Source organism: Ranitomeya imitator, chromosome 5 (genome assembly GCF_032444005.1).
Source record: "Ranitomeya imitator isolate aRanImi1 chromosome 5, aRanImi1.pri, whole genome shotgun sequence".
Classification (NCBI taxonomy): domain Eukaryota; kingdom Metazoa; phylum Chordata; class Amphibia; order Anura; family Dendrobatidae; genus Ranitomeya; species Ranitomeya imitator.
Window position 1 is genome coordinate 635839294 of NC_091286.1, and position 12612 is coordinate 635851905.

Genomic DNA, 12612 nt, shown 5'->3' on the forward strand with positions numbered 1-12612 from the left:
GAATATTGTTTCTGACAGAGGTTCCCAGTTTGTTTCGAGGTTTTGGCGAGCCTTTTGTGGTAGGATGGGCATTGACTTGTCTTTTTCCTCGGCTTTCCATCCTCAGACTAATGGCCAGACCGAGCGAACCAATCAGACCTTGGAAACATATCTGAGATGCTTTGTTTCTGCTGATCAGGATGACTGGGTGTCCTTTTTGCCTTTGGCTGAGTTCGCCCTTAATAATCGGGCCAGCTTGGCTACCTTGGTTTCACCGTTTTTCTGCAATTCTGGGTTCCATCCTCGTTTCTCTTCTGGACAGGTTGAGTCTTCGGACTGTCCTGGTGTGGATACTGTGGTGGACAGGTTGCAGCAGATTTGGACTCAGGTAGTGGACAATTTGACCTTGTCCCAGGAGAAGGCTCAACGTCTCGCTAATCGCAGACGCCGTGTGGGTCCCCGACTTCGTGTTGGGGATCTGGTTTGGTTATCTTCTCATATTCCTATGAAGGTTTCCTCTCCTAAGTTTAAACCTCGTTTTATTGGTCCGTATAGGATTTCTGAGGTTCTTAATCCTGTGTCTTTTCGTCTGACCCTTCCAGATTCTTTTTCCATACATAACGTATTCCATAGGTCATTGTTGCGGAGATACGTGGCACCTATGGTTCCATCTGTTGAGCCTCCTGCCCCGGTTTTGGTGGAGGGGGAATTGGAGTATATTGTGGAGAAGATTTTGGATTCTCGTGTTTCAAGACGGAAACTCCAGTATCTGGTTAAATGGAAGGGTTATGCTCAGGAAGATAATTCCTGGGTTTTTGCCTCTGATGTCCATGCTCCCGATCTTGTTCGTGCCTTTCATGTGGCTCATCCTGGTCGGCCTGGGGGCTCTGGTGAGGGTTCGGTGACCCCTCCTCAAGGGGGGGGTACTGTTGTGAATTCTGTGGCAGAGTTCACTCCTGTGGTCACAAGTGGTACTTCGGCTGATTCTCTCTGGGATCTTCCGTTTGTGGAGGAAAGTGGTACTGCAGCTTCTGAGTTTTCTCCCTCAGGTGATCTGGTGAGCTCGTTAGCTTCTTCTCTACTTAACTCCACCTGATGCTTTGATCCATGCTTCCTGTCAATGTTCCAGTGTTGGACTGGTTTTTTCCCTGGATCATTCCTGTGGCCTGCTGCTCTGCAAAGCTAAGTTTTGCTTTTGTTATTTTGTTGCTATTTTTCAGTCCAGCTTGCTTTATTGGTTTTTTCTCGCCTGCTGGAAGCTCTGAGACGCAGAGGGACGACCTCCGTACCGTTAGTCGGTGCGGAGGGTCTTTTTGTCCCCTCTGCGTGGTTATTTATAGGTTTTTGTGCTGACCAAAAAGTTATCTTCCCTATCCTCGTTCTATTCAGCTAGTCGGGCCTCACTTTGCTAAATCTGTTTCATCTCTATGTTTGTGTTTTCATCTTACTCACAGTCATTATATGTGGGGGGCTGCCTTTTCCTTTGGGGAATTTCTCTGAGGCAAGGTAGGCTTATTTTTCTATCTTCAGGGCTAGCTAGTTTCTCAGGCTGTGTCGAGGCGCCTAGGTTCTGGTCAGGAGCGCTCCACGGCTACCTTTAGTGTGGTTTGCTAGGATCAGGGATTGCGGTCTGCAGAGTTCCCACGTCTCAGAGCTCGTTCTTTAATTTTGGGTGTTTGTCAGATCACTGTATGTGTTCTGACCGCTATGTCCATTGTGTTACTGAATTGGTTAACATAACAGGAGTCTACCAAAGAAAGCAGAGCCTTGTGCTCGGTTATTTCCGCCAATACCACAGACGATGGATGGAGAAGTTGAGAATGCGCACCTCTGCAGAGCCCTATTCTAGTAATCACTGGAAATCCCAATGGTCGGACCCCCAACCAACAATACATCATACCCTATGATATGTATTGGGGATAACTTCGAATTGTGGAAATTAATATTTAAAGGGGTTGTCCAGTGAAAATAAGTTCACCTCTCCTTCAGATAGTTGATAGCTTGTGGATCGGTGGGATTCCAAATCCTAGGACCCACTGCGATTGGCACATAAGGGTATTTTTATCCCCTTTATAAAATGGAGAATCAGACCACCGCCCTTTGCCAATGTATTTTTTTTACTGGGGCACATGGGAGCCAATGTATTTCAACTGCACATGACCTAAGCAATTTTCTTTTGATATGAATTTTCCTATTGATATTCTCCAGTTACCAGAGTAAAGTCATTTTTATACTTTTTCTCCTTTATCAATTTTCTAGAGAAACATATGGAGGAAAATGCCATACGTAGAGTAGTCTGGCCTATCCACTGTTATGTTTGTAACCCAAAGAAGGTTACAAAAATGGCAAAAACTAAAATGCTGTATATGTATAGACTTTAAAGTGGACCCGTCACTTGCCATCAATATGTAATAGTTTTATCTGGTATAAATAATGCCGTTCTCCTGAATCCGGCGTTGTTTTTCTTTTTTCCCAGCACCTGTTCCTGAGATATGGCCCTCTCTTGTATATAAAATGTCTTTTGTTAGCCAAGTAGGCGTTTTGCTTAAGAAGATGCCCACAAGAGAGTTAAGGATCATGCCCACTTGGGCTACTTTAACACTTGCGTTTTTTGCAATCCGTCGTTTTGGGCTAAAAACGGATCCTGCAAATGTGCTCGCAGTATGCGTTTTTTGCCCATAGACTTGTATTAGCAACGGATGGCCACACCTCGCGTCCGTCATGTGATGGATCCGTCATGTTTTGGTGGACTGCCGTCACAAAAAATGTTCAATGTAACTTTTTGTCCGTCGCGTCCAAAACTCCGCTCCCTCCCCGGACTTTATAGTTTTTCAACGCATCTGCTGCCCACCTTGTGCACAAATTTCACAACGTGCGTCGGTTCATCGGCCCGACGCATAGCGACGGACCCGTACCGATGCAAGTGTGAAAGTAACCTAAGGTATCAAGACTAGATCTATATATAGGGAAGAGAAGACCATATCTCTGAAACAAAGAGGAGCAAGAAGAAAAGAAAAACAGCGCCGGACTCAGGAGAACAGCGGCATTTAGACCAGGTTAAAAAAAAAATACATATATATGGCATGTGACAGATCCTCTTTAAAGTAAAATACTGCTGAAATTTATTTTTCCAGTTCGATCCATTCTCAAATATTAAGTGTCATTTAAAGTAGTGGTTTCAAATGGGTCAGGAGGACACTTTGGGCCCTCTCAGGATTAAATGCAACCTTCACTATCTATTACTGTGTTTACCCCCTTGGCCCTTAGCGTGCCTCTACAGTGATACATTGATTTCTCCCCCACATTATACTCTGCGGCATTGACTCCAGGCTGTAGGATCCCATCATAATGCACCACGTGACACAGCGCTGCTTTGTCGTTGCACTGTAACCATTGTCATGTAGCTCCATCCTTGCTCAGATCTCCAGAATATTATAGAGAAAAAAAATCAGTGGCAAAGTGTTTTATACTTCTGTGTAAGTTATTTAATCAGGGCGCTCGAAAAGGTATGTACTGAAACAGTTTGTATGGCTCCTCTAGCGACTCAAACCAGGGATTCAAGCTTCAGGAGGCTAATTTGCATATTCCAGGTGCCTTCTGGGAGAAGCGAAGTCTCCCTAAGCTAGAAGATCGTTGGGTACAGCCGGGACCAGCTGCTTCGAAAGCATCACCAAACCAGGGATTCAAGCTTCAGGAGGCTAATTTGCATATTCCAGGTGCCTTCTGGGAGAAGCGAAGTCTCCCTAAGCTAGAAGATCGTTGGGTACAGCCGGGACCAGCTGCTTCGAAAGCATCACCAAACCAGGGATTCAAGCTTCAGGAGGCTAATTTGCATATTCCAGGTGCCTTCTGGGAGAAGCGAAGTCTCCCTAAGCTAGAAGATCGTTGGGTACAGCCGGGACCAGCTGCTTCGAAAGCATCACCAAACCAGGGATTCAAGCTTCAGGAGGCTAATTTGCATATTCCAGGTGCCTTCTGGGAGAAGTGAAGTCTCCCTAAGCTAGAAGATCGTTGGGTACAGCCGGGACCAGCTGCTTCGAAAGCATCACCAAACCAGGGATTCAAGCTTCAGGAGGCTAATTTGCATATTCCAGGTGCCTTCTGGGAGAAGCGAAGTCTCCCTAAGCTAGAAGATCGTTGGGTACAGCCGGGACCAGCTGCTTCGAAAGCATCACCAAACCAGGGATTCAAGCTTCAGGAGGCTAATTTGCATATTCCAGGTGCCTTCTGGGAGAAGCGAAGTCTCCCTAAGCTAGAAGATCGTTGGGTACAGCCGGGACCAGCTGCTTCGAAAGCATCACCAAACCAGGGATTCAAGCTTCAGGAGGCTAATTTGCATATTCCAGGTGCCTTCTGGGAGAAGCGAAGTCTCCCTAAGCTAGAAGATCGTTGGGTACAGCCGGGACTTTTTGCCTGTAGGACATTATTGCAAGAGAGCTTGGCTGAGTAGATTACACAAGAAGGAAAACACACAGCAAGTCAACAGGATCTAGGAGCAACATGGCAGATGTGACAACCTACATGGTGAGCTGCAGCATGTGCTACATGTTCACAGATCGACCAGAAGAAGAATCCAATTTCACCTGTCAGAAGTGTAGACTAGTGGCCCTTTTAGAAGAAAAGGTGCGGGGTCTGGAAGAAAGAATAGCAACTTTGAAACTCATCAAAGAGAATGAAGACTTTCTAGACAGAACAGAAGCATCTCTACTGGTCACAGAAGGTGCAAAAAGTGTCAGAGAACCTCCAAAAGCAGATGAGTGGAAGCATGTGACCAAAAGAAGCAAGAAGACCATGGAGAAATCACCAACCACACAACTGAAGAACCGATATCAAATCTTTGTAGAGGATGAAGATGGCACACCTAAGAATGAAGCAATACCAGCAAGCAAAAAAGAAAAGGGCACACAGCAACAAGTGACAGCAAAAAGTACAGCCAAGAAGCAACGAAGAGTGGTGGTGGTGGGAGACTCACTACTGAGAGGCACCGAAGCAGCCATCTGCAGACCGGACATAACTGCAAGAGAAGTATGCTGCCTTCCAGGTGCGATGATCAAGGATGTGACCGATAGGATACCAAAGCTCTTCAGCTCCAAGGACGTCCACCCATTTCTTCTGATACATGTTGGCACCAATGACACGGCAAGGAAGGACCTACCGACAATCTGCAAGGACTTTGAAGAGTTGGGGAAGAAAGTAAAGGAACTGGATGCACAGGTAGTTTTTTCTTCTATCCTTCCAGTAGACGGGCATGGCACCAGGAGATGGAACAGGATCCTTGATGCAAACAACTGGCTAAGACGATGGTGCAGACAACAAGGATTTGGATTCCTGGACCACGGTGTGAATTACTGGTATGATGGACTCCTCGCCAGAGACGGACTACACCTCAACAAACCTGGGAAACACACATTCGCCAGAAGACTCGCTACACTCATCAGGAGGGCGTTAAACTAGAAGAAGAGGGGACGGGAAGAAAAACATTAGACTTGAACAAAGAAGACCCAGGAAAACATACTCAGATGGGAGGTAAGAACATTTCTAAAGCAATCCACAGCGAGGAGATTGGAACAAAACAAAATCCTCTAAACTGCATGCTCGCAAACGCCAGAAGCCTGACAAACAAGATGGAAGAACTAGAAGCAGAAATATCTACAGGTAACTTTGACATAGTGGGAATAACCGAGACATGGTTAGATGAAAGCTATGACTGGGCAGTTAACTTACAGGGTTACAGTCTGTTTAGAAAGGATCGTAAAAATCGGAGAGGAGGAGGGGTTTGTCTCTATGTAAAGTCTTGTCTAAAGTCCACTTTAAGGGAGGATATTAGCGAAGGGAATGAGGATGTCGAGTCCATATGGGTTGAAATTCATGGAGGGAAAAATGGTAACAAAATTCTCATTGGGGTCTGTTACAAACCCCCAAATATAACAGAAAGCATGGAAAGTCTACTTCTAAAGCAGATAGATGAAGCTGCAACCCATAATGAGGTCCTGGTTATGGGGGACTTTAACTACCCGGATATTAACTGGGAAACAGAAACCTGTGAAACCCATAAAGGCAACAGGTTTCTGCTAATAACCAAGAAAAATTATCTTTCACAATTGGTGCAGAATCCAACCAGAGGAGCAGCACTTTTAGACCTAATACTATCTAATAGACCTGACAGAATAACAAATCTGCAGGTGGTTGGGCATTTAGGAAATAGCGACCACAATATTGTACAGTTTCACCTGTCTTTCACTAGGGGGACTTGTCAGGGAGTCACAAAAACACTGAACTTTAGGAAGGCAAAGTTTGACCAGCTTAGAGATGCCCTTAATCTGGTAGACTGGGACAATATCCTCAGAAATGAGAATACAGATAATAAATGGGAAATGTTTAAGAACATCCTAAATAGGCAGTGTAAGCGGTTTATACCTTGTGGGAATAAAAGGACTAGAAATAGGAAAAACCCAATGTGGCTAAACAAAGAAGTAAGACAGGCAATTAACAGTAAAAAGAAAGCATTTGCACTACTAAAGCAGGATGGCACCATTGAAGCTCTAAAAAACTATAGGGAGAAAAATACTTTATCTAAAAAACTAATTAAAGCTGCCAAAAAGGAAACAGAGAAGCACATTGCTAAGGAGAGTAAAACTAATCCCAAACTGTTCTTCAACTATATCAATAGTAAAAGAATAAAAACTGAAAATGTAGGCCCCTTAAAAAATAGTGAGGAAAGAATGGTTGTAGACGACGAGGAAAAAGCTAACATATTAAACACCTTCTTCTCCACGGTATTCACGGTGGAAAATGAAATGCTAGGTGAAATCCCAAGAAACAATGAAAACCCTATATTAAGGGTCACCAATCTAACCCAAGAAGAGGTGCGAAACCGGCTAAATAAGATTAAAATAGATAAATCTCCGGGTCCGGATGGCATACACCCACGAGTACTAAGGGAACTAAGTAATGTAATAGATAAACCATTATTTCTTATTTTTAGTGACTCTATAGCGACAGGGTCTGTTCCGCAGGACTGGCGCATAGCAAATGTGGTGCCAATATTCAAAAAGGGCTCTAAAAGTGAACCTGGAAATTATAGGCCAGTAAGTCTAACCTCTATTGTTGGTAAAATATTTGAAGGGTTTCTGAGGGATGTTATTCTGGATTATCTCAATGAAAATAACTGTTTAACTCCATATCAGCATGGGTTTATGAGAAATCGCTCCTGTCAAACCAATCTAATCAGTTTTTATGAAGAGGTAAGCTATAGACTGGACCACGGTGAGTCATTGGACGTGGTATATCTCGATTTTTCCAAAGCGTTTGATACCGTGCCGCACAAGAGGTTGGTACACAAAATGAGAATGCTTGGTCTGGGGGAAAATGTGTGTAAATGGGTTAGTAACTGGCTTAGTGATAGAAAGCAGAGGGTGGTTATAAATGGTATAGTCTCTAACTGGGTCGCTGTGACCAGTGGGGTACCGCAGGGGTCAGTATTGGGACCTGTTCTCTTCAACATATTCATTAATGATCTGGTAGAAGGTTTACACAGTAAAATATCGATATTTGCAGATGATACAAAACTATGTAAAGCAGTTAATACAAGAGAAGATAGTATTCTGCTACAGATGGATCTGGATAAGTTGGAAACTTGGGCTGAAAGGTGGCAGATGAGGTTTAACAATGATAAATGTAAGGTTATACACATGGGAAGAGGGAATCAATATCACCATTACACACTGAACGGGAAACCACTGGGTAAATCTGACAGGGAGAAGGACTTGGGGATCCTAGTTAATGATAAACTTACCTGGAGCAGCCAGTGCCAGGCAGCAGCTGCCAAGGCAAACAGGATCATGGGGTGCATTAAAAGAGGTCTGGATACACATGATGAGAGCATTATACTGCCTCTGTACAAATCCCTAGTTAGACCGCACATGGAGTACTGTGTCCAGTTTTGGGCACCGGTGCTCAGGAAGGATATAATGGAACTAGAGAGAGTACAAAGGAGGGCAACAAAATTAATAAAGGGGATGGGAGAACTACAATACCCAGATAGATTAGCGAAATTAGGATTATTTAGTCTAGAAAAAAGACGACTGAGGGGCGATCTAATAACCATGTATAAGTATATAAGGGGACAATACAAATATCTCGCTGAGGATCTGTTTATACCAAGGAAGGTGACGGGCACAAGGGGGCATTCTTTGCGTCTGGAGGAGAGAAGGTTTTTCCACCAACATAGAAGAGGATTCTTTACTGTTAGGGCAGTGAGAATCTGGAATTGCTTGCCTGAGGAGGTGGTGATGGCGAACTCAGTCGAGGGGTTCAAGAGAGGCCTGGATGTCTTCCTGGAGCAGAACAATATTGTATCATACAATTATTAGGTTCTGTAGAAGGACGTAGATCTGGGGATTTATTATGATGGAATATAGGCTGAACTGGATGGACAAATGTCTTTTTTCGGCCTTACTAACTATGTTACTATGTTACTATGTTACTATGTAATGGGGCAAGTTATGGAATTTGTGGAGTTAGGGAATGCGTATTCCACTCTTAACGAGAACCTGTCCCTTGTCAGAATTTTTTTTTCCTGGTGTAAATGCCACTGTTCTGATTCTGGCGTTGTTTTTCTTTTCTTCCTACGCCTCTCTAAACCTGAGCTATGGCCTCCTCTTTCCTTTATGTAACCGTAGTAATTTTAGTCAAGTAGGTGTGGCCTTCAACTCTTTTGCATAGGAGTCTTCTTGAGAACCATGCCTAGTTGGCTAACGAGACTAAATTTATATATAGGAAAGAGAGGGCCATATCTCAGGAACTGAGAGGCGTAGGAACAAGGGAAAGACAACACCGAATTCAGTAAAACGGCGGCATTTACACCAGGTAAAAAATGCATCTTAAAAACAAATAGTAAAGTCCTCTTTTAAGTCTCTACGTATACGGCATTTTAATTTTCGGAACGTATTGTTAGAGATCCTCTTTATTGGTGGCCATATTTGTTGTCATCCTACTTCCTGGCTTTTTGTTTTTTGCAGATTTTTTTAGACGACCAATATATAGTATTACAGCTGTAGTTATTTTAATAAAACCTGCCTGCAAACAGAAAATGACTGCTACCTTACAGTACGTAGTAAAGTCTAGCGACAGAAATGCTCCATCAAGTTCTGGGAACCAAGAAATTCAAGGTCTGTTAACGTTTACACAGGAGCTAAATGTCAGAGCTGTAGAGCATAATTATCGGCGCGCTTTTTATGTGCCTGAAATGCGATGAACATGAGCAGATCTGTTAGCAAACAATAAAAGAGGGGGGAATCTCTATTATATTTATATTATATTATAAAACGATTAAGCACTACTTATTGCCTTGTAGTATGATATGTCAATATCTGCAAGGATCAGATGTCCTCAACCAGTCAGGCGTGAAGAGATTTCCTCTACATGTGAAGAAAACTAATAAACCGTTTGAAGTTCGGCTTCACTCAAGTGACTCAGATCAATCTTACAATATCTGGAGAAATTTGTTTTATTTCGCTCTTAACCACATTGTCTGTCCCAGGATCTTTGTTCTGTGGATCGAATGTCACAGGGTTTTACAACACCGTTAAGCTATCAGGTTCCAAGTCGTGATAAAGGCCAGTTTGGTGTAGGTTCTTTGTGAAATGTTTTAATTTACTTTCAAGTGGGACCTAATTCCAAATCGAGATTTAGGGCCAGAAACTTAGAACTTTCCCACAGTTTCTAATAAAAAAAAAGTTTTGACCCATTGAAACAAAAGCCCTAATACTAATATAATTTTTTTTTTTAAATTTACCATGAAATTTGGTTAATCTCAGCCAACGTGGTTTTGTAGGACCTTGACCTTTAGAGGGCACAATGCAAAGTTACGGAACATTTGCATGTCCACTACTGATAGTATTGTAATTTGCAATTTGTAAACTCTTATTGACCATCAGTAAAGACCAAGAAGTTGGACTCTATGGGCAAGCAATTTTGGCGTGGACAAGGTTGTCATTTTTTACACTTGGCCTGAAGAATAGTTAGGTCACTTCTTTTAGCCACCTGAAGCGGTTAAAAGACACTCAAAAGAAGTCATTTTCACATCAAAATCCATATGTTTATTCTTTTGAGCATTTTTTGAGAGCCTTTTCAAGTGGATTTCAGGCAGAATCTGCTGGAAAAAGATGTCGTGCCCTAACCCTTATTCTGGATCTCATAAGATCCCTTGTGATAGTCTTTAATTAGAATCCCACCCACAGGACTCTCAGGTTGGGTTCATTTTGTGTTTTAAGGTACCTTCACACTAAACGATATCGCTAGCAATCCGTGACGTTGCAGCGTCCTCGCTAGCGATATCGTTTAGTTTGACACGCAGCAGCGATCAGAATCCTGCTGTGATGTCGTTGGTCGGGGCTAGAGGGCCAGACCTTTCTTTGGTCGCTGGCTCTCCCGCTGACATCGCTGAATCGGCGTGTGTGACACCGATTCAGCGATGTCTTCGCTGGTAACCAGGGTAAACATCGGGTTACTAAGCGCAGGGCCGCGCTTAGTAACCCGATGTTTACCCTGGTTACCATCCTAAAAGTAAAAAAAACAAACGCTACATACTTACCTACCGCTGTCTGTCCCCGGCGCTGTGCTTCTCTGCTCTGGCTGTGAGCGCCGGGCAGCCTGAAAGCAGAGCGGTGACGTCACCGCTCTGCTTTCCGGCCGCTGTGCTCACAGCCAGAGCAGAGAAGCAAAGCGCCGGGGACAGACAGCGGTAGGTAAGTATGTAACGTTTGTTTTTTTTACTTTTAGGATGGTAACCAGGGTAAACATCGGGTTACTAAGCGCGGCCCTGCGCTTAGTAACCCGATGTTTACCATGGTTACCGGCATCGTTGGTCTCTGGAGAGCGGTCTGTGTGACAGCTCTCCAGCGACCAAACAGCGACCCTGCAGCAATCCGGATCGTTGTCTGGATCGCTGCAGCGTCGTTTAGTGTGAAGGTACCTTTAACTCTATGTTCAGTGAATTCGCCACAGCTTACAGTCAATATGTGCTTTGTCGGACTTCATTTTCGACTGTAAACGTCTATTTGAGGCAGCTCCAAGATGTAGAAGACTATGTCTTGGAGCCCGCCTAAACTAGACTGTTAGTTTTCAGCTTATGTCCAACAGAGCACACAATGACTGCATCTGCACTAATTAGTGAATGGTCCCATCAGATCAATTTCCAGGGTTTCAGACATAAGTTCCAACAAAGCCAAAAAATGCAATGTGAATATGGCCTTAGAGTTCGAAAAGTCATAAACTGACCAAATCCTCCCGCTATAGATTTCGTTAGATCCAGAAGAAGACAACCTTGTCAGTAGGGTAAATCATTTTTTTTCTTTAGTTAAAACAATGCCGTTCCCTTTGTTCTGCTAATTGGTGATGGTCTATTGTTAACTGATCTGGTGACAGTCGGATGTAAACAACATTGTTTAATGGCCAATGCCGCGTGCTCCACCGTATCTCCCGTTCATTTCAGTAAGAGGTAAGGTGCATTAACAGGGCATGACCATGCTTTTCTGGCTCCACACATTGATTAGATCCAAAGCTCAAGCAAATAGTAATCATGGATATTCACAGTGATGGATATCGAGAGACCTGTTATTGGTCATCAAAATGTTAGTCCCGGACAATCCCTTTAAGGCTTGGTCAATAAAGTGATTTTCTGAAAACCCCTTTAAAGAGGACCTTTCACAGTATTTTTTTCTGTTAGTATTTGTTCACAAGTTCAGTATATTACATCAGTATTTGTAAGCCAAAACCAGGGGTGGAACAATCAGAGGAAAAATATAATAGCAACACGTCACCACTTCTGCTTTTTTCACCGACTTCAGGTTTTGGCTTACAAATACTGATGTAAGATACTGACCAAATACTGAATGTGGCCTTAAACTGAGTATGTTCTCCAATTGCTACTGCTCCACTTCTGTGCCCTCCATTATAAAGTTATGATCCTAGGTAACAAAGGTGCAAATTTTCCTTTCAGCCACCCGAGCATGTACAACAACATTTCTTGAAGCATCGTTCATCCGACAAAAATCTAGTGTCTATGGCGGGGCTTAAGGTTACGTGCACATAGTGTATTTTTCTGGCGGATTCTGCCTGGAACCTGCCTGAAAAAGCGTTAAAAAAAAAAGTAATTAAAATGTACAGCAATGTAAAAACTACTTACCGTGCATGTGTTCTGACTTTTGTCGCTTCTTTTAACTGCCTCAGTCTTCAAAAGCCGTGAGGCAGCTAAAAAAAAGCGAACAATCTATTCTTTTTTATGTATAAAATTAGAAGAAAAAAATAAGACAAGGCAACTACAAAAACGCCAAAAAAGACACCAAAGAAGGTGCTTCAGAAATTATACCGCCGGCATTGTCCTGCAGCCTCTTCCTATAGCAAAAACTCAGCGGGTACACCAACACTGTGGACACATAACCTTATAGGGAAAATGTTTTCTTTGTTTTTTTTTGTAAAATCCAGAAAGTGACATCAGATAATTTCAGCGTCGGACTGGGGTGTCTGGGGCCCACCAGGGGAATGGACTCTAGGGGCCCTCCCTACAGCTATATGCAAATATCTGTCATCATAGTGGTGCATCGGCTGTAAAACACCGGCAGCTGCTGCACA